Source organism: Panthera pardus, unplaced genomic scaffold, assembly GCF_024362965.1.
Source record: "Panthera pardus isolate Hobbes unplaced genomic scaffold, ASM2436296v1 HiC_scaffold_11, whole genome shotgun sequence".
In the NCBI taxonomy this organism is placed as follows: Eukaryota; Metazoa; Chordata; class Mammalia; order Carnivora; family Felidae; genus Panthera; species Panthera pardus.
The window spans coordinates 14,918,608-14,940,631 of record NW_026526666.1 but is presented as its reverse complement, the minus strand read 5'-3'; positions in this window follow the sequence as shown (position 1 = coordinate 14,940,631).

Sequence of the window (22,024 nt, the reverse complement as noted above, 5' to 3'; positions counted from 1 at the left end):
ATGTATGGCTAACTAATCTTTGACAAAGCAGGAAAGAGGGTCCAATGGAAAAAACTCTCTTTAGCAAATGGTGCTGGGAGAACTGGACAGCAACACGCGGAAGAACAAAACTAGACCATTTTCTTACACCATACATAAAAATAAACTCAAAATGGATGAAAGACCTGAATGTGAGACAGGAAACCATCAAAACCCTAGAGGAGGAAACAAGCAACAACCTCTTTGACCTCAGCTGCAGCAATTTCTTGCTTGACACATCTCCAAAGGCAAGGGAATTAAAAGCAAAATTGAACTATTGGGACCTCATCAAGATAAAAAGCTTCTGCACAATGAAGGAAACAATCAGCAAAACTAAAAGGCAACTGACAGAACGGGAGAAGATATTTGCAAATGACATATTGGATAAAGGGTTAGTATCCAAAACCTATAAAGAACTTATCAAACTCAACACCCAAAAAACAAAGAATCCAGTGAAGAAATGGGCAGAAGACATGAATAGACACTTTTTCAAAGAAGACATCTAGATGGCCAACAGACACATGAAAAGATGCTCAATGCCACTCATCATCAAAGTTAAAAGTAGAACTACCCTGTGACCCAGCAATAGCCCTACTAGGAATTTATCCAAAGGATACAGGAGTGCTGATTCATAGGGGCACATGTACCCCAATGTTTATAGCAGCACTTCCAACAATAGCCAAATTATGGAAAGAGCCCAAATGCCCATCAACTGATGAATGGATAAAGATGTGGTTGAATGGATAAAGAAGATGTGGTTTATATATACAATGGAATACTACTTGGCAATGAGAAAGAATGAAGTCCTGCCATTTGCAGAAACATGGATAGAACTGGAGGGTATTATGCTAAGTGAAACAAGTCAGTCAGAGAAAGACAGATATCATATGTTTTCACTCATATGTGGAACTTGAGGAATTTAACAAAAGACCATGGGGGTAGAGAAGGCAAAAAAATAGTTATAAGCAGAGAGGGAGGAAGCCAAACCATAAGAGAGTCTTAAATACAGAGAAAAGACTGAGGGTTGATGGGGCAGGGGGGCAGGCAGGGAAAATGGGAAAATGGGTGATAGGCATTGAGGACGGCACGTGTTGGGATGAGTACTGGACGTTGTATGTAAGCGATGAATCACAGGAATCTACCCCTAAAACCAAGAGCACACTGTACACACTGTATATTAGCCAATTTGACAATAAATTATATTTAATAAAATAAAATAAGATAAAAAATAATTTAAATAAATAAAAATGGTTGATTCTAGGAAGTGATTAGTGGGAATGGAGAAGGATAAAAAAAGGGGTCTGCCATTTTTGCTATGAACCTTGTAAACCTTGTATTATTTGACCACTAAAACCACGTACATGCATTAGTTACTTATAAAATAGTCTTTTTAAAAGATCAAATGGGAGATAAGGAAGATATCTTATAGATAAGGAAGATAAGGGAGATAAGGGAGACACTAGTTGTAGCCTAGTGCTTCTCAAACTGTAATCTACATACAACTTACCTGAGGCTTTTGCTTCAGTAGATCTGGTGGGATCTAAGAGTCTACATTTCTTTCGAGCTCCTGGTCCATGGACCATATTTTGAGTAACAAAATTGCATGCTATTCTTTGTCTTAGGGAAAGGGGGACAGAGAGAAATAATTAGAAGTATACCACGGATAAAAGTGAGGTTTTAGTTGTGAGAGTTTCTATCGTATCCCCATTACCTTCTCCCCACTCTACCTTTTCTGCCTGAAAACCTGATTCTTTAAGACCTAATTCATATATCATCTTCTCTAGGAAACTTCCCTGATCTTTTGCCCTCTCCCAGTCCCAATCAAAATTAATTACTTCCCAGTGAAGGGACTTCCAGAAAAATCTACACCTATAGTTGCATTTGTCTCACTGTATTGCTACAGTTGGTATCTTGTCACTCTTCTCCCACTAACTAAATAAATCATGATTTCCCCTCCCCCATATCTGTGTAATCCTTGAATTCAGCATAGTATTAGAAATACTGAAATTTAAATGCTTGTAAGAAACAAATCATGATGAATGAACAGAACAACAAATTATAGTCACTAGAAATGTTTGAATGACAGATGTATGCTCATAGAAGAGATTCATTTATTCCATAGGAAGTTGATCATCCTATAAATCCCCTCCAGGATTCCATAATTCTATACCCTGGATGTTATGAAATAATAATAATATGAATATATGAAATAATATTCCAAAGGAGATATGTTATCATTCTTTCATTAACTTATTTGTGGAATATTTTAAGCTTTTAACATAGCTGGTTACAGTTGATGACTAAGTAATAGGAAAAAATATCCTCTAATATGATAGAAATAGGCTTAGGGAATCTACACAAGGTTTTAGCTGTCAAGGTCACTTTGGTAAGATTCAGATCCCACAAACAAAACTGACCTCAACTTGGCAGCTTCTGTACCCTAAATTACAGGGCTGAAAAGAAAGTCAACACTCATTCTAATTAGGGTGATAACCAGCTGTTAGCAATGAGCAAATGGCCTAGAGAGGGTACACTGCCAGCACAATTTTTAAATAGCAGGAAGTTCATTAAAATGATAAGGGAAGAGCAGTAAGAGACCGACACATTGTTCCAGCTAGTCCTGGGAGGTGGGAAGTGCAGGCCCCAGCTGGATAGATCATTCCAGATCCTGGATTTAAGGCTACAGATGTCTGCTGATACCGGAGCTAATTATCATAACTGGAAAAAAAATTAACAACAAAACTAAACTACCACAAGATGACAGGTAAAGCCTTGTCATCTGCCAAAATTTAGGCTTCAATTTATACCCCAAGGTCTAGAAGGGAACTTACACATCAGTTATTAGTCAGTGGTTCTCATGCCTGGAAACAAGTTAGAATCACCAGGATGCTTAAAAAAAATTACTAATGCTCAATCCCACAACCAGGGATTCCCATTTACTAGGTCCCTGCTGAGGTCTAGTCTCAAGGTCATTAATTTGCTCAAGATCATCCAGTTTTTAGTTAGTTCCAGGCTAGAGACGATCATCGTTGGTATCCAGATCTGCACATGCTTTCTCCTACCCAGCTTCTGTTGCAAATATCCCCTGATAGGCTACAGATGCAATGCATAAACAGCCTTGCTCAGAATTTCAAGAACATCTTTTTTCTTTTTTTTTTTTTTAATATATGAAATTTATTGTCAAATTGGTTTCCGTACAACACCAAGTGCTCATCCCAAAAGGTGCCCTCCTCAATACCCATCACCCACCCTCCCCTCCCTCCCACCCCCCATCAACCCTCAGTTTGTTCTCAGTTTTCAAGAGTCTCTTATGCTTTGGCTCTCTCCCACTCTAACCTCTTTTTTTTTTTTTTTTTTCTTCCCCTCCTCCATGGGTTTCTGTTAAGTTTCTCAGGATCCACATAAGAGTGAAAACATATGGTATCTGTCTTTCTCTGTATGGCTTATTTCACTTAGCATCACACTCTCCAGTTCCATCCACGTTGCTACAAAGGGCCATATTTCGTTCTTTCTCATTGCCATGTAGTACTCCATTGTGTATATAAACCACAATTTCTTTATCCATTCATCAGTTGATGGATATTTAGGCTCTACCCTATGACCCAGCAATAGCACTGCTAGGAATTTACCCAAGGGATACAGGAGTACTGATGCATAGGGGCACTTGTACCCCAATGTTTATAGCAGCACTCTCAACAATAGCCAAATTATGGAAGAACATCTTTCATGGTGAGATCAAAAGGGCACTCAAAGCCTTGTGTGGCTCAGTCCAACTAGAGAGACCATGTCAAAAGAGTCTTGTTTCTATCAGGTAGAGTACTGTCTATTCCTATTTACTCAGATCACAAGCCAATCTTGCAGAAGCCAGGAAGTTCTGAGTAAGGTCTGGGCAAAGAAATAATAATTCTATAATTCCCAATTGGCCTGCTTCATCCTGCAACCAAACAGCTGTTGTCTGTTTGCTGAGTGTGCGTGCCCCCACCCCACACGAACCACAACTCACACTCAGCTACAACCAGTTTTCTCATGCCATTCGCAGCTGCCTCTAAAATCCAGAATGATTTTAGCATTGATGTATTAGCACTTTCCTAAAAATATCAGTATTTAATTCCATCTAATCCTGACAAATACCTTGACACCTAAATTATAAATAAAGAAATCTATGTGGCCACTAATTTTTAAATATATTCCAAATGGACAAAAACATATCGTGGTAACCATGACTCATCATGTTACCGTTACTGTGACACAGAACCTTCTCTCCTTCTCCAGATGGCAGTTGGGCCCCCTTTCCTTCACCACAGCCTGAGGACTCCCAGTTAGTCTGCTGGGGTGATCCCGGGGCTCACCTCAGTTCCTTCCCATTCCTCAGGGATCACCGTTCCTTGTTGCCAGATATTTCAATCTTGAAACATATTGAAAACTGTTATTTCATATATTTTGTTCTACTTTTTTAGTTCTTTCAGGCAAGGGTTAAATATAGTCCCTCTTATTTTATCTTGGCCCTAAAGCAAAATCCTTGGATGCAATTTTAGTTTAAAAAGAGAAAATATTAAATGTATCATGTTTAGAGTTTGATGAAGAGAAAATAAAATTGCTTCCTAACTGTCCTTACTAGATTCAGAGGGGAAAATGATTCAGAGGCTATTCTTTTCACTTTTCATAGCACGTTCTGACTGCCAGATTTTCTCACTTCTAAGGTGGGTCAATTGTAAGACACATCATTGATTTAAAAATAGTATTAGAGGGTTTGGTGAGAAACACCACACTGAATGTATACACCAAGTGTAAGGTATATCTTTTTTTCAGAAATATTAACCTGTGGAAAACTATTCATCTTAAAATGGAGGAAATGTGGTGATTTCCTTTTAACCTTGCATTTTTGTTACCCTCATTGCAAATGCACCCTTGGCAGGCCATAGCACTACTGATATGGCAAAATGACATGACAGGACCCCGGGGTCCTAAACTTTGATGACTAGGTTGGTATGAGTATTTCACTCACATTGTGGATGAAATAATCTACTGTGGACCTTCTTAAGATCCTAATCAGCATATGTAACATTGTTTGAATGGAAAAAAATGGTTTCCATTTTTTTGATGGGGGAAGACAACCACGTTCTTCCCCCATCCTCCCAAAGTCTCCAGGTTGCTTAGGTGGCAAGAGGGGTATTGGTGGTACTAAGACCATCTCTCCCCCACCTCTTGGATTAGTGGTTCTCAAACTTCACTGTGGGTCAGAATTATTTGGAAGGTATGTTATCACACACATTGTTGGACCCCACTCCAGAATTTCAGATGTGGGAAGTCTGACATGAGGCCTCCGTACTTGCATGTCTAACAAGTTCCCAGATGGTGCTGATGCAGATGGTCCTGGGACCACACCTTAAGAATTAATGGTCTGGAGCTTTGCAAGCACGTAAGAGAAAGATAATCCACTGTCTTGGGAACTCCACTCCCTCTTCTAGATTCACAGGGCATTTATAAATCAGATGTTGCCACTTTGAGGAATCCCCATCCTTAGGGACCCAAGATCATTTATCCTACAATTTTGATACATTTTACCTTTTTGCTTTTTAAAGAAAAAAAAAAAAAGAATGAGTTTAAGATTGCCATTTTCCATTACAATACTTCAGGGGAAATATATATAGGTTGCTTTTACCCAAGAGAAAAGAAGATGCCAAGCCAATTATTTCTTCTAATCTCTTTCAGTTTTGTTATCCTGTTATTCAATAATCAACAGCCAGTAGTGAAAATGGAAACTGTTGGCTCCTGAAGTCAGGAGTATCTTTATTACTACATATTGCTGGTGACAATTTTAACACAAATCTCATACAGTAACAAACAGTCCCACCAGCTGTCTCTTACTTCTAAATTGTGGGAGGCTCAAAACCTTCATGTCTCTTCTCACCTCCCTGCTGCAAAGCTATCATCTGCTTCGCTTTCCAGCATCAGGCAACTTCTTGCACCTGATCTGTCCAGCTGAGGAGACAGATGTTTTTAAAAATGCAAAATTCGCTAAGATCTTATGTTTGCTTTTTAGTTTATTAAAAAATATATATTGACCCAGTAAAAGGCCTAGAATTCAAGCCTTCTCTTGGCTTTGGAATATTTTGGTGATATGTGGTTTTCATATTTTGATGTATATCAGAATCACCTTGGGAGTGGGAGCTGGATATGTGTATTTTTTAATTAATTTTTTTATTAAAAGACTTTATTTTCTACAACAGTTTTAGATTTACAGAAAATTAAGGCAATAATACAGGGAGTTACCTGTGCTCCCCTACACAAACACAGTTTCCACTATTAGCATCTTACATCATATGGTGCATTTGTTAATATTAAGGAACCAAAACTGGTGCATTATTATTAACTAAGGCCACATAGTTTACTTATATTTCCTTTGTTTTTTTTTTTAATTTTTTTAAAAATTTTATTTTAGAAAGAGCACAAGTAGGAGAGAGGGGCAGAGGGAAAGGGGGGGGGGGAGAGAGAGAGAGAGAGAGAGAGAATCCAAGCAGGCTCCACACTCAGCACAGAGCCCAACAGGGGGCCTGATTCCACAACCCTGGGATCATGACCTGAGCTGAAATCAAGAGTCAGATGCTCAACCAACTGAGCCACCCATGCTCCCCTAGATTTCCTTAGTTTTTACCTAGTGTCCTTCCTCTGTTCCAGGAGACTGTATTATAATATAGTTGTCATGTATTCTTAGGTTCCTCTTAGCTGTGACAGTTTCTCAGAGTTTTTTTTTGATGCCCTTGACAGTTTTTTAAAAAAGTACCAGTCAGCTATTTTGTAGGAAAGTCCTCTATTGGAATCTATCCAATATTTTTCTCATGATTATATTGTGGATTATGAGTTTGGGGAAGGAGAATCACAGAGGTAAATTTCCATTTTCATCACAGCATGTCAAGGGTAAATACTGTCAACATGATTTATGACTGTTGTTGACCTTGATCATCTGGCTTATAGAGTGTTTATCAGGTTTCTCTTCTATAAAGTTACTCCTCCCCCTCCTTCCATATTGTACTCTTTGGAAGGAAGTCACTATGTGCAGCCCACAAGTGAGGAGTGGGAATATATGGTCCCCCTCCTTTAGGATGGAGAATCTACATAATTATTTGAACTCTTTCTGCATGGAAAATTTATCTCTTCTCCCCAGTTTATTAATTTATTCAATAATTTATTTACATCAGTATGTACTCACGGATATTTATTTTAATACTTTGGGTTATAATCTAAAGCCACTCTATTTTGTTGCCCAAAACATTCTGGTTTGGGCCATTAGGAGTTCTTTCAGTTGGCCCCTGTGCACCTTTGACATACTCCTTCAGTGTGTGTGTATACATATCTATAAATATTTCTATGTTAACCATCTGTATAAATACTACCCTGAGTTTTTACTGAAACCCCCCATTCTAATCCATTATTACATCCCTTCTCTGAAAACATCCATTCCAACAGTAAAAAATGGTCCCTACCCAGCCACCATTCATTTACTTTATGGTTCTATTCCTGCATACATCTACAGCAGTATCAGAATCACTAATGCTCACCTCTGTGAGAAACGATCTTCTGACTAGAGGCCAGTACTCATGTGCACTCCTTCTTGCCTTTGATCTTAAAGACTCCACTCACTTTCAAAGTTACCAGGTCACACACCAGTGAGGGGGTTTCACACTTACGTAACACACTTAGATTGTCTCGTACCGGCCTGTCTTCTTCCCTGGGACCCCCTAACCTCCTATTTTTTTTTAATTTGCATACACTAAGGTTTACTCTTGTGTTGTAAAGCTATAACAGGTTTTGACAAATGCATAATAGCACGTATAAATCATTACAGTATCATACAGAATAGTGTCACCACCCTAAAAATTCCCCAGGCTCTGCCTATTCATGCTGTTCTTTCCACCCCCAAGGCCCTGGCAGCTACTGGCTTAGGCTGGCTTCTTTCACTTAGCAATGTACATTAAACACTCTTCCAAGTCTTTTCACGGCTTGACAGCTCATTTCTTTTTACTGCTGAATAATATTCCATCGCATGGAAACCACAGTTTGTTTATACATCCACCTATTAAAAAAACACCTTGGCTGCTTCTAGTTTGGGGTGATTATAACCAAAGCTGCTACAAACATCTGTACACAGGTTTTCAGGTGGACGTAAGTTTTCAAGTCAGTTGAATGAATACCTCCTCAGTTGGGTTGAAGAGTGTGATTGCTGAATCGTATAGTAAGACTATATCTAGTTTTGTAAGAAACTGTTAAAATGTCTTCCAAAGTGGTTGTATGTGTTGCATTCCCACCAGGATGAATGAAAGTCCCTGTTGCTCTGCATCCTTATCAGCATTGGGATTTTCCGTTTTCTTTCTTTCTTTTTTTTTTTAATTTTAACAATTCTAAAAGGTATGTAGTGACATCTCGTTTTAATGTGCAGTGCCTTAATGATAAATGACATTAGGCATCTTTTCACATGCTTCTTTGCCATCTGTATGTCTTCTCTGGTAATGTCTGGGAATGTGTACTTTTTTTTTAACAAGTCTTCTAAGTGATCCTAATGAAAACCAAATTTGAGGGCCATCATTCCATAACCATCATTTGTCACTCTCATCTCACCTTAACTGCTTGTCCCTCATTACTATCATCCTAGACAACAACAGGGGCATATTTCCTTTTGCCTGATTTCAGAGCTAAACATTTTTTTGTCTTTGAAATTTTACCACTTGCCTCTTCACTAACAATCTATTTAAATAGAAAAGTAATCAACTCCTGAAGGACTGAGATGGAGGTAAATATGAGGATGCCTATGCCTGAGGACGGGCTCTCAGCTTATACCTCTAGCTTATAGACACACTAGTTTCCAGTTTGGTGAATCTGTACCTAGAGAAGTGTGATTCCATGGGCCATGGCCACCTGGTCCACTGTCCAGGATCTCCCTTAGGTGGAGATTTCTGGTTCCACAGCTTTCAGTTCACAATTTACAACACATGCTTCTTTTGTGGAAATACAGTTTCTTAAACAAAATAGAACATGTATGTCCATTTGTGAACAGCATGACACGCAATTTAAAGTAAGGCTTCAAACTTAAGTATAAACAAATGGCTTCTCACACTATAAACATCAATCCTTGAACACTGACCAGTCAATCCAACACTGCTTCTATTTTTCGCCTTAAGAACTTTCAACTTTGTCTTATGCTTTGATATCTGAAGTCAGGGCCTGTGCAACTCAGACTTTCTGGGGACTCATCATTTCACACACCCATTCTCAGGAGCTTCAGAGGGTATTATGGCCTTCATAGAGGAGGGGCTGTCACCGAATCAGCAGTAGGCTGTCCTTATATCCACTCAGATCCTCTCAAAAGGGATTAGTAGCTTGCCTCACATGTTCTATTTAGTCTCTTTAAAAGGTGAGACCACAACAAAATAATAATAATCGTCTGGTTACCCTTATGCATTCCTAAACATTGGCAGGTATCACCAACTGCCTTCTCTTCGCATCTCCCAGAAAGGGTGTGTCCTCATTCTTCAAGACCAAGTTCCTACTCTCAGTTACCAGCCCCCATGTTTTGCAGCACTGGGCAGCTGTGAATGTTTCTGTAACTAATTCCTTAAAATTATCTGGTAATTAGCCCTACCACCTCCTCTTAAAGCCACCTCTTTTGACTAGTTATTCCTTGAAACCTGTTTTTTTTAATATCTCCAAAAAAAAATTTTTTTTAATCTCTCCAAAATGTTTAACGTTTGAGTAGAGCCATTTTTTAAGGATTATGATGTAGTTTCCTCACAAGGACCCAGCAGTGGAAAACAAGGTCATAGCTACTGCTTTCCCCTAAGGAACACAATCCATCTTCTTTCTGTATTAATTGTCATCTGCCTTGGTTTATGTGGGAATCCATTTGAACGGGGACTATATTTGTCTCTATGCTCTGTATTACAAATTCAGTCTGGGCACACGGTTAGAGATGTGTACCTGTCAAATTATGGCCATTGGTTATTCTTGGCTGCAGTGCTGACTTCAGCTATGACCTTCCTCAAGTCACACAGATTTCTCTGTTTTTCAAGTTTCTCCTCCTGTAAAAATACTGACCTACTTAAATAGAAACACTCTGAGGCTTAACCAATAGATTGTTCTGAAAATGTCAGGGTCTATAAATATTGTTATTAATGTGTTAAGCTATAAATATATATATCGAAGAAAGCCCTTGATTTTTAATTTCAAAAAAAAACCTGTCAGCTTGAATAGTTTAATATTATTATCTCTATTTCCCAAGTATAATGCCAGATTAAAAAAAAAAACAAAACTACTAACACTTTGTTTCTCCCAAGACAATGGCCAATATACACCAAGGAATTTTTTTAGCTGCTGTTTTTAACTTTTTAATGATCTTTAATGTTCACGTCGAATAGTTTCCTAGAATTTAAAACTAGGAAGAGATAATAATGATGATATCAAGCCTCCTACCCAAAGTAGGGCTATATTGTTATTAAACCATTTAAAGATCTGGTCATCCACCCTCTTGATAAACTCTAAGCAATTGCCCCACTTCATATGGTGCCCTCCCAAGTGAGGTAGAAGCTAATTATTAGCAATATCTTCCTTCATACTGAGATGATTTCGTCTTTCTTTGAATTTCTCCTCTCTGGTCTGCCTCCTAGAGCTAAACCCACTAAATCTAATCACTCTTCTACAGGAAAGCCTTTCAAGGGGACAGTTGTCAGAAGCACCCAAAGGTTTTTCTTCTCCCAGTTTCTAGTTCCTTCTCTCATTCCTAAAGCGACATAGCTTCCTGAACTCAGCCTTCTTCCTGTTTACCCTTTCAAAACAGGCCCCAGTTTCTCATGCTACTTTTCAAATGTAGCACCAAGGGCTGATGACAGAACTCTACAAGTAGCCTCCCTCCCAGTGGGAAATAACGCTGGGGCCGCCCCCTTTCCTGTCCTCTCCCTCATGACGCCCAGCTGCAGGCAGTGATAAGATGCTGTGCACCTGGGCCCTATTCACTTCCACCCACTGGCTAAGGGCTTCAGCTGCAGACCATCAGAGCTCCCTAGAGGCAGGGGCCCCACTATACATCCTGCCGCCTGGGTGCCAAATGCAGGTGCCACTCAGCACCTACCCCACCTCCAGCTTCTGGAGGCCCACGTCAGCTTCAGCACTGAAACCTCTTTATGCCCAAGGACTCCTTGCTAATCAGTGACCTGCCAGCCTGACTGCATACTGGAAATCCCTGGGGACTTTACAAACTGCTGCTGTGCCCTACTGATGATGCTATCAGATTCTGATAGAATTGGACTGGCATAGGACCTAGGCATGTTGCATTTTAAAAGCCCCCTCCCACCCCCCCAGGAGTTATAATGTGTAGCCAGGATTAAAAACCACTGAGGAGGGACGCCTGGGTGGCTCAGTCTGTTAAGCGTCCAACTTCAGCTCAGGTCATGATCTCACAGTTCGTGGGTTCGAGCCCTGCATCAGGCTCTGTGCTGACAGCTAAGAGCCTGGAGCCTGTTTCAGATTCTGTGTCTTCCTCTCTCTCTGCCCCTCCTCCACTTGCACTGTCTCCCTCTGTCTCAAAAATAAACATTAAAAAAAAATTTTTTTAAACCACTGAGAAAATCTGGATCTTTCCTAAGCCTACTCCTTCCCAAGTGAAGGTATTTTATCTCCCTCTTACAACTGAGTCAGTAGGCGGTTCCCCCAGTTATGCTCCACTGATACACCCAGTCGTAATTGAAGACACTTAATATTGAGCCTTAAATGAACAACCTCATGTTGCTTTGAGACCCATACCCTCAAGAGTGACAATCTCTTCTCCACTTCACTTCTGCAACACGCCCATCTCTTGTCTACTCGCTCACATTCACCATGAACTTCACGTTGTCATCTTTCTCACCATCTCGCTATTATCTGCTTGAGGATCAATGGGCATTGATAGACTGTTTCCACACGTGGGCTTCCACTTCCTTGATTTTACTCCAGGGACTTCAACTCATGCCCCTCAGCCACCCACTCCCAAGCCCACATGCAGACCTTGTCATCACTCAAAATAGCTCCCTCAGAGATTTTAAACCCCACTGTCCTAGTCTGACCATTTTCTGTCTGGTTCTCATTCTCTTTTCACTCCTATCCCAAATCCCTCTTTCTTGCACAATAAGCTTTTAAAAAGCACTCTGTTTACTCACCAACAAACACTCAGTTCGCTACCTCCCAACTATTCCCAACCCGCCTCACCCTGGCTTCTCAGCCAAATGTGTCACAGAAAATACTCTTCCTGGGGACACTTCTGTGTTCATTTACCTGAATGCTTCACAGCAGATGGTGCTTCTCTTGAAACTATTTCCTCCCTCAGCTTCTAGAACCACACTCTCCTGGCTCACCTGTTACTTCACTGACCACTGTCTTAAGTGTCCTTTGCTCTTAAGTGTCCAGGCTCTTCTCATGCAGACTCTTTTTTTCTCTTAAAGAAAGAGAGAGAGGGTGAGTGGGGAAGAGAGGCAGAGGGAGACAGAATCATAAGCAGGCTCCATGCTCAGTTCATACCCCAACTCAGGGCTCCATCCCATGACCCTGGGATCATGATTTACACCGAAATCAAGAGTTGAGAGCTTAACCAACTGAGCTAGCCAGGCTCCCCTCTCCTGCCAGACTCTTAAACATTGCTGGTCCCTAAGTTTCCAGTCTGGTCTCCTAATAACCTTTAAACTCATTTAAACATGCCCATCGCCTCAACTGCTGCTCTTATACAGATGACTCCCAAAACTAAATCCCCAGCCAAGACCCCTTATCTGATATATGAACTGAATTTCAGTTTACTACATATCTCCAAAAGAATATCCCACAGTTTCCTCAAATCCTGTATATTCAAAGCAGAATTCATTATCTTCTCCATACTAACATAGGATTCTATAGCCAAAAGGAACTGCAGAGGCGGTCTCATTCAACCTCTGATTCCACAGCTTTGAGAGTCTCTACAAATACAAGTATTACTGCACAAGAGCTACCTTGTGGTTTATTCAACTCAATACCATCCTGGGAAGAGCCCTTTTGGAAAGTACACCCCAAATTGATCCCTTCCTAGATTCCCTATCTTAGCCTATGGCACCAAACTCACCCCGTTGCAAAAGGCAAAAGAAAACAAAACAAAACAAAACAAAACAAAACAAAACAAAACAAAACAAAAAACCATGAGGTCCTGCTAGTTGTACCCTTCCCTCTTAATTCCCCATTCAAGCAATTACCAAGTCCTATTAATTCTGCCTCTCAAAGTTCTCGCAGTATTTATCCTCTTCAGTTGTTTCATTTAAAAGTATTTATTGAGATGCAGCACCTGGGTGGTTCAGTCAGTGAAGTGTCCAATTCTTGATCTCAGCTCAGGTCATGATCTCATGGTTGGTGAAATCGAGCCCTGCATCAAGCTCTCTGCTGTCAGCACAGAGCCTACTTCAGATCCTCCGTCTCCCTCTCTTTCTGGCCCTCCCTGCTTGCTTACTCACTCCTCTTTATCTCTCCCTATCTCTCTCTCAAAAATAAATAAACATTTACAAAATAAAAATAAAAATAAAAAAAAATATTTATTGAGCATCTACAATCTTCCAGGCACTGTTCCTAACTCTGTGGACACAGTGGTAAATAAGAAAAGTTATAGTTTTGCCCTCTCCATCTTCATTCTCAGTATCACTCAGGGTTCAATCAGAAAAGCAAAACCATTCAGAGTGATGGGACCAATTATAGCGAGTTGACTGTATGCAGTTTTGGGGACCTGGTTAAGGAGTTTATGTACAGCTGTTGCTTCTTCATTTGGTGCAGGCCTGAAGTCAGCAAGGCAGGCAGCTGGGAAGGAAAGGTAGACAGGAAGTGGGGGAGAGCAAGGACAAACTGGAACCAACAGGGTAGGTTGGAGCCCAAGAGGACAAGCTGAAACTCTCCTCATTTCCCAGCACCTCTAAGTTTTCACCCTTTATCCGGAATCTAAACCACAGCTGGCCCAGAAGCAGAGGAGCTGAAAGAGGAGATCAACAATAGTTGGACTAAACACAGGCCCAGCTGCTGCCTGGAGCCAAGAATGTGAACGAGCAGATTCCCAACTATGTGTGAGCTGCAACGGCGCCCAACCCTACATCCACTTCCCATGTAAACATGGCTGCTGCTTCCCTCTCCCCTTCCAAATCTTGTGAAATTTCTCTTGAAGTCAGTCCTAACAACCACATAGAGAAGGGAAGTATAATCCCAGTTTAGCTAGTTTGACCCAGTACGAAGCCACTATATCACCACTGAGTGGCTCTACCCACCCCGCATGTGTCCTGCTCTAATCCACCTTCACAGTGTCCTGAGGGGGGTAGTTCTTTTACATGACTCTGACTGTGTTGCTGTCCCAGCAGTTCTCCACTCAAGTTTCCCACTGCCTCTCTATCAGCAATGGTACAAAATCTAAACTCCTTTGCAGAATGTATTAGTTAGGGTTAGATATGTTTGCAAGAGACAGAAAACTCAAAATAACAGTTGTTTAAACAGAATAGAAGTTTATTTCTCTCTCAGGTAGAAATCTGGTAGATGGTCTGGAGCTGTAAGGTTACCCAAGGCACCAATGACCCAGCAAAAAAAAAAAAAATTTGTTGACATTATTTGCTTTCCAGAGTTTATGTAGAAAAAGGGACAAAAACAAAACAAAAAGGATACTCTCATCCTCATTGTCTTGAAAGGCCAAGGCAGAATCCCTGGAATGGCCACATGATATTCTATTTATAGAACTAAGTCAGCTGGCCACACCTAGCTTCAAGGAAGTGTGGGAAATGTAGTCTTCAATCTGAGCTGCCATGTGCCCAGCTAATTGAAGAAGAGAGAAAACAAATATTGGGGGACAATTAATAGTCCCTCCCGCATGTGACATGAGACCCTTCATTGCCTGACCCTGACTACTCCCCTAACCTCATTTCCTGCCCATCTACCCTTCATATTTTAATAGCAAAACTAGAATACTTGATGTTTCTGAAATTTCATGTTTGGTGTTTCTGAACACTTCACGAACCATTACAATTTCATGATTTTGCACATGGTGTTCCTTTGCCTGGAATTCCCTCATCCATTCACCTGCTGGGCAAATACCTATTTATCCTCCAAGAAAAGCTCACTGGCTCTTTGTAACAGGTGTTCCATCTCCTTACATACCTCCTGCCTTTTGAACAAATATTCATTAAAATAATTATAGTATCATATGATAATTGTTTGTGGCTATATTTGCCTCCCTTCTGAGTTCCTTAAGTGTGGGAACTGTCTTTTCAGCCCTGAATCTCAACATTTGGCCAAGTGTCCAGTGCATAACACATAGGAAATGTCTGCAGAAGATTTGCAGAGTTCAAAGGGATTGGCATTTTATCCCATCCATATGCTGTATTTCTATTAATGCAGTCTAAAGTTGCTGGGGTGGCAGCCAGCCACAGGCTTCTATGGTTGTGGAATTGCTACATTGCTTCTACTGTTTACTGAGGAGAGATCAAGGCAGAGTCTTCCTGACAGAAAATGAGCTTGCCGGAGGAGAAAAGTAATTGCTTCTTTATCTTTTAAACACAGTATTGAGGACAAGCACAGATGGTTCCCTAACTCTTCCTGTGCCTTCAGAGAAAAAGATAATAATGTCACAAGTCTAGAGCCAACATGCTACAGGGTGCATAAGAAGGTTAGAAGAGGGTCCCAGGAGGCAAACTAACAGCTAAAATGATGAACATCACTCATCATTAAGACATAGTATTCTTAAGGCTACAATCTGGTGGCAGTGGGGGGGGGGGGGGAGAGGATAGCCAGACCCACCCCTGCCAGGAAATACTTACTAACCTCTCTAGGCATCTCCCCAAGAACAGGAAAGCCTTTGAGATGCAACTTTGTCCCCACCCTCACCCCCACTGTATTTGCTGTTCTTTTGGAAGGATATAAAGGCTCTTCTTTTGACACACAAATACTCAGAGCATTAGGGGAAACCCTTCCTGGCAATTATTAGTATTACAACTGTCATTATGTTTTGCTGAAAAGCAAATATTAAAGATAAATTCAATAAAAGATATTTTGAGAGAAAGCAGTTAACTGTACTATCTAGTTTGTTATTCAGGGACTCAGAAGTAGCTGTTGTATGTGAACAATTCTAAGCTTTGATTGTATTCTCTTATGGACCATTTAAAAGAAAAGCCACAAGAGAATGTATCCTGAATTATTTTCGATGCCTGCGGACAGCCCTCTGCAAAGCCCTATACTCTGTTGGTGTTGGAGTAAACTGGAGTGCCCTTTTACCCAGCAAATTCCACTTCTAGGAAATCATCCCAAGGAAATCATCAGTGATGTACACAAAGATGTTTGTAAAAGGATATTTATCTCACCATTATTCATGATGTGAAAAAACTAGAAATAAGTATCTACAATTGTTGTAGCAAGATGTTCATGAAGTTAGGTGAAAACATGAAGGTCATAAAAGAGAATCTTCAGTGTGATCCAAATTTTATTTTTAAATTCAAATTATTGTATCAGGTATTACAAGACACTTTGGCTAGGCATGTGCTGGCCCAGACTCAGGATGATGACAGATTTGCATAATGCCCTTCCCAATATATCCATTTGTGTTAAAGCTTAAGAATTCCTGAGTGTCTGACCAGTCTTTATGTATCCATAAATTAAGAGAAGGAGTAAAGATTCTGGAAGACCCAAATCCTTCCTTTTGAGATTCAGAGTTTTTGCAGATTGTCTGATGGGTTAGAAGTGAGAGGGTCTGAGTTTGAATTTTACAAAATAGTGAGACTACTAAAAGGAACTGACCATGTAGATGGAAGGAATCAAGAGCAGTGGACTGGTCTTGGCATCAAGGGTTAAGGATCAGGATAGTAACCTCTGCCTCAGAACTCCTCCCAACTCAGCTACCCTGGAGGCAGATGTATATTAAAAGAGCTTTAACCCTTGGAGCCCAATTATATTTCTGTAGGGCACAAAAGGTAAGGCAGAGAGAAAATGAGTAGTCCCTCATCCAGTGAGGTACCACAGATGACTGTTCAGTGGTGGGTGGATAACAGAACAGGACAATGGGGCCAGCAGGAGTGGGGGTTCAACTAGGTCTGCCAGGGCCTCCACAAAGCTGGCAGTGACCGCCCAGCCTGTCCCAGTGGTAGGTGTAAGAGCTACAGAAACAAGGAGCCTTGGGGGACAAACAACCTTGCTTTGAGGCTGCCCTCCACCACCACCTCTCATTTAATTGAATCTATCATAGAAACTTTCTCTATGAGAGTGAAATTTGGATCTCTGTATTAATAGGCAATACCAATATTTCTGTCCTGCCACCTTCAGAGCAAGCTATTCTTGGTTGATGGTGGACTCTCTGGAGAACCAGACTCATGGCCAACAGTAGCCTCAAGGGGATATCTGAGTTCCTACACTACCTGTAAGTAGTAGAAAGACTAGGACAATTTTTAGGAACAAATTAGCCCCCACAGTAATTGCAGAAATACCAGAGAAGAAAAAGGCTGAGCAAAGCTCAACTTCTGCTAATTTGGCCAATGGGATCCAGGAGTCATTACTACTTGAGGTATCGATGTGAGGATGACTGGCAGGGAAGAGGATGGAGCACTGTCCAGAATGGTAATGGATCTTTGCCCAGTATATTTACCCCACAGACTAATTACCTAGAACAAGAAATATGTTGGAAATAATTGTATGCACTTTTAAGTATGCAGGAAAGAGTACAGATTCTCAGAGGGGACTGGTGGACCCCACTGAAAGTGAAATTCAAGGGATATTACCAACCTTTCAAATGTTTACTTATAAGAGGTTCAAAAGAAACAAGTAAGTTGGTTAACCCAATTAGAAAAATAGAGGGATGTGGTACTCTGTAGGGCTTAACTGCAACAAATGGCCATAATTTTGAAATCACCTTGATGACCACCTAAGTCCCTCCTGTTGCGAGCACGGTTATAGGTGGGGACTCCGTGCCCAAGTCCAAACGCCTGCCTCTACTTCAGGTATGTGAGGGGGGAATCTCCTGAAGAAGGGGTGGGAGTAAGGAGGAGATGTTTGCATGCCTGGATTGGGGATGGGTGTGAAACGGGGGACGGGTTCACCAATAGAGTACAACCCTGGTGCATCTCAAGTATCTGCCCAGTACTATATGTGAGAGGCTGGGAAGCTGCTGGATATTCTTCTCATCCGTGTCTGGAGTGCAGAGCCTACCAAAAGACAGAAACCACTTTTCCTGAAGCTTTCACAACTGAGACACCTTGTTTAAATCTTGAAAACTTTTGATTTAAAGACTCTTCAGTCCCCAGAGCATGGAAGAAAAGACAGGAGGAAAATACAAATAAGGAATAAGGTTATGTCCTTCCTGAGTATAACAGAATCTGTGTTCAGGGCAACAGCATAAAACAGAGACAGTAGAAACTAGACCCTGAAAATAACACCATAAAAAGAGTTCTCTGCCTTAAGTTAACATCTGGTTACAACCAGCAATTAATGACATCATCTCAAGGGTGATCATATACTTTATTATCTAACTCAGGATAACTTGAGCATGAAAGGGGACCCTATTAATATTTATACCCAAGTAACAGGCATAAAATCGAGGCTGTCTTAGACCAACCAGAATGTATGGTCACCCAATTGTTTCTAAGTCCTATAGACCATATGCTTCTATTGGGTTATTGCAGAAAATCAAGACAAAACTTGGAGATAATATGAACTACTGCATTCTGAGTAAATGCACCAAAATAGATCTGTGTACCGAAGCCACAAAGCCAGGATACTCCAGACAAGGTGCTAGGAAGCCAGTTGTTCTAAAAAATTGTCTTAAGAAGTAGGTATTTTTTAAATGTTTATTTATTTTTAAGAGAGAGAGAGAGAGAGAGAGAGAGAGGCAGAGAGACAGGGAGACACAGAATCTGAAGCAGGCTCCAGGCTCTGAGCTGTCAGCACAGACCCTGACGCAGGGCTCGAACCCATGAACTGTGAGATCATGACCTGAACTGAAGTTGGACACTTAACCAACTGAACAACCCAGATGCCCCAAGAAGTAGATATTAATCAAATGTATAGGACTGACCAAGATAAAGAAAAGATACTATTCTTGTGTCCCATAAGAGTCCAATTTAAAATGATAGCCCAAGGGATCTTGGAGTAACTGATATTTTCTAGAAATTGATGGTAAAATGGTAAAATGATGTTTGTTTCTATGACCTAATTTTATTTGGCAAGACCTTAGAGGATTGTGAACATAATCACTCTCCATCTGGGAGACACAGGCTTATACTTATACCTTGACAAATACCAATGCTGGTAGGTCCTTATTTTAAAAACATGTAAGACATATAGAATTGCACCAGTGATAAAAATATCTCTGCCATCACTGTCAGCCTAGGTCCATCAATGATAGAGAATTAAAAACCTTCAAGTTCAAGGGTCTGAGTCAAAGTGATCAGGTCAGAACTGTGGCGCTATTGCAGAACAGTGGGCAAAAGGGACAACCCAAGGACAGGAGCTCCTAGAACCCTACAGCTCCAGTCCTCCTGGAAGAAGCCCTCCAGGGAAAGATATGTGAGCATGTATAAAAGGCCTCAGCCAACTTTGAAATCTGAGTTCATATTTTATTTTCTTTTATACCCTCATATTATCTCTGAGGGCTAGGAGCTGTTTTGTCCAGATAATTCAAAGAAGAAGAAACCCAAGGTTTCTGTCTAGGAGTTTCTCCAAGACTGAAACTCAGTATGTTCATCACAGATTAACCTTCCTGCTGCCAAAGTGCAAGTACAGCTGAGAGTCAGAGCTGTGTTGATGGAGCACCTCTCTGGACGTGGAATGATAACAATCCCCTAAAGTACGAATTCATTACCAGTGTCAAACTAGACATTACTGCGAGATGGCAGAACCTCAGGTAAAAGGTGACAAAGTTGTTTTTATAAACACAAAGGGAAAGTTGAGTCTAAAACGGCGTTAAGACTCAGCTAAGAATGTTTGATGCCACAGTGAGGGAAGGAATTCTCTCCACTTCACATTAGATGAGATGAACGGTTGCCTCATGGAGAACACATGAGGTGCCTCAGCACAACAACACACGGGCACAGAGAGACAGACAGCATGGGAGACAGTATCCCAGCAGCAGAGAAATACCTGCTCAGGGCTTACTGGTCACCTGCAGCGCCAGCAGCAGACAACACCCTGGGAAGTAAGATACAAGGCAGAAGAAAATGGCACAGGGGATGCTATAGACTAAATGTTGTCCTTGCAAAATTCATACATTGAAATCCAGTCCCCGATGTGATGGTATTTGGGGGTAGAGCCTTTGGGAGGTGATTAGGTCATGAGGTAGAGCCTCATGAATGGGATCAGTGCTCTAATAAGAGACCCCAGAGAGCTCCCTTGTCCCTTCTGCCATGTGAGGACACTGCAATAAGACAGCTATCTATGACCCAGAAAGTGGGCTCTCAGTAGACATCAAATTGGCCAGCACCTTGATCTTGGACTTGACTTTGAGAAATAAAATTTCTGTTTATAAGCCACTCAGTCTGTGAGAAATTGTTACAGCAGTTCAAACAGACTAAGTCAGGGGACACAACAGCTGAGCTTGCTGGCTTCCCAAACACCTACGAGATGTCCCAAGGGCTCCATAACCAGGTATAAACTTCTTTCAAACAATGGAAATTCTGAAAAAGCAAGAGGGGCAAATTTTAAAATGCTGTACTGATGCAGCTTGCTAAATACAGGTTCTACACATAAGACACTCTGTTTTCTTTCTTTTTTCTCCAACTTGTGTGATTTTATAAATGATGTTTTTAGTTATAGTTAGATTCAAAAGAATTATGTTTTGATTATGGTACTTATTATCTTATCTCCTATTGCCAAAACAAAGACAGAATGCAAACAATATGTGCACTGTTATTACAACTATCTGAAAATATGCAAGTATAAGGGCAAAGACCAAAAGGTAAGATACAGAGAAAGAAAACTTAGAGACATGATAATTAAAACCCAAATTATTATCTATATATATATATTTCTAGTCATGCTAAGTCTTAGTCACTGATATTTCAGAACAAGCTTTATTCAAAAATCTTTTATCAAAAACAGTTTAGATATAATACGATTACTTTTGCAATAAAAAATGTCAGATTTGGCAATTAATTATACTAATATTTCAGTGAGTTCTCACCAGTTTCTAAGTATTGGATGCTAGCTTCAAATGTGTTAGGAAATAAGATATACATCTGAGTGAAGAAGCAATGGTCCTTGAAGGAAAAAAAGCCTTTCTCTTGGAATGTTATCACCTTAATATTGATAGTTACAAAAGTTCTACCTAGAAATTGGTTTTAAAAATATGACACCTGTTTTAAAAATGGGGTGCCTGGGTGGCTCAGTTGGTTAAGCATCTGACTTCAGCTCAGGTCATGATCTCACCGTTCGTGAGTTCGAGCTCCCCGTTAGGCTCTGTGCTGACAGCTTGGAGCCTGGAGCCTGCTTCAGATTCTGTGTGTGTGTGTCTCTCTCTGCCCCTCCCCTGCTCATGCTCTGTCTCTCTCTCTCTCTCTCTCTCTCTCTCTCTCTCTCAAAAATAAATAAACATTAAATTTAACATTTAACATTTTAATAAACATTAAAAATTTTTTTAATAAAATAAAATAAAAATATGACTCCAAGTCCATTGATTATTAAGTGAAAGAACAAAGCTGAAATTCTGGCCTCCTATCTCCTTCCCCAGCACCATTCCTTAGTCCTTCACTGCTTTCAAACAGAGCTAATAAACTCCCTGTTCTTGTGCTATCAGAGAAGAAACATTCTTACTCTAAAAAATGTATACATTCCTCATTAGACCTTGCCAAACTTGATGGCCAAATAGTACAAGAGGAAGTTCTTGTGCCTTTCACAATGAGAGGTTTCTAGAAACAAAACATATCCATTCAGCTCCAGTAGAGTAACTGCTGAGAATGGATGGGCAATACTGGATATTAGGGTATTTAGATGTACAGGAATTCTCCAGAGATGGTGAAATGGC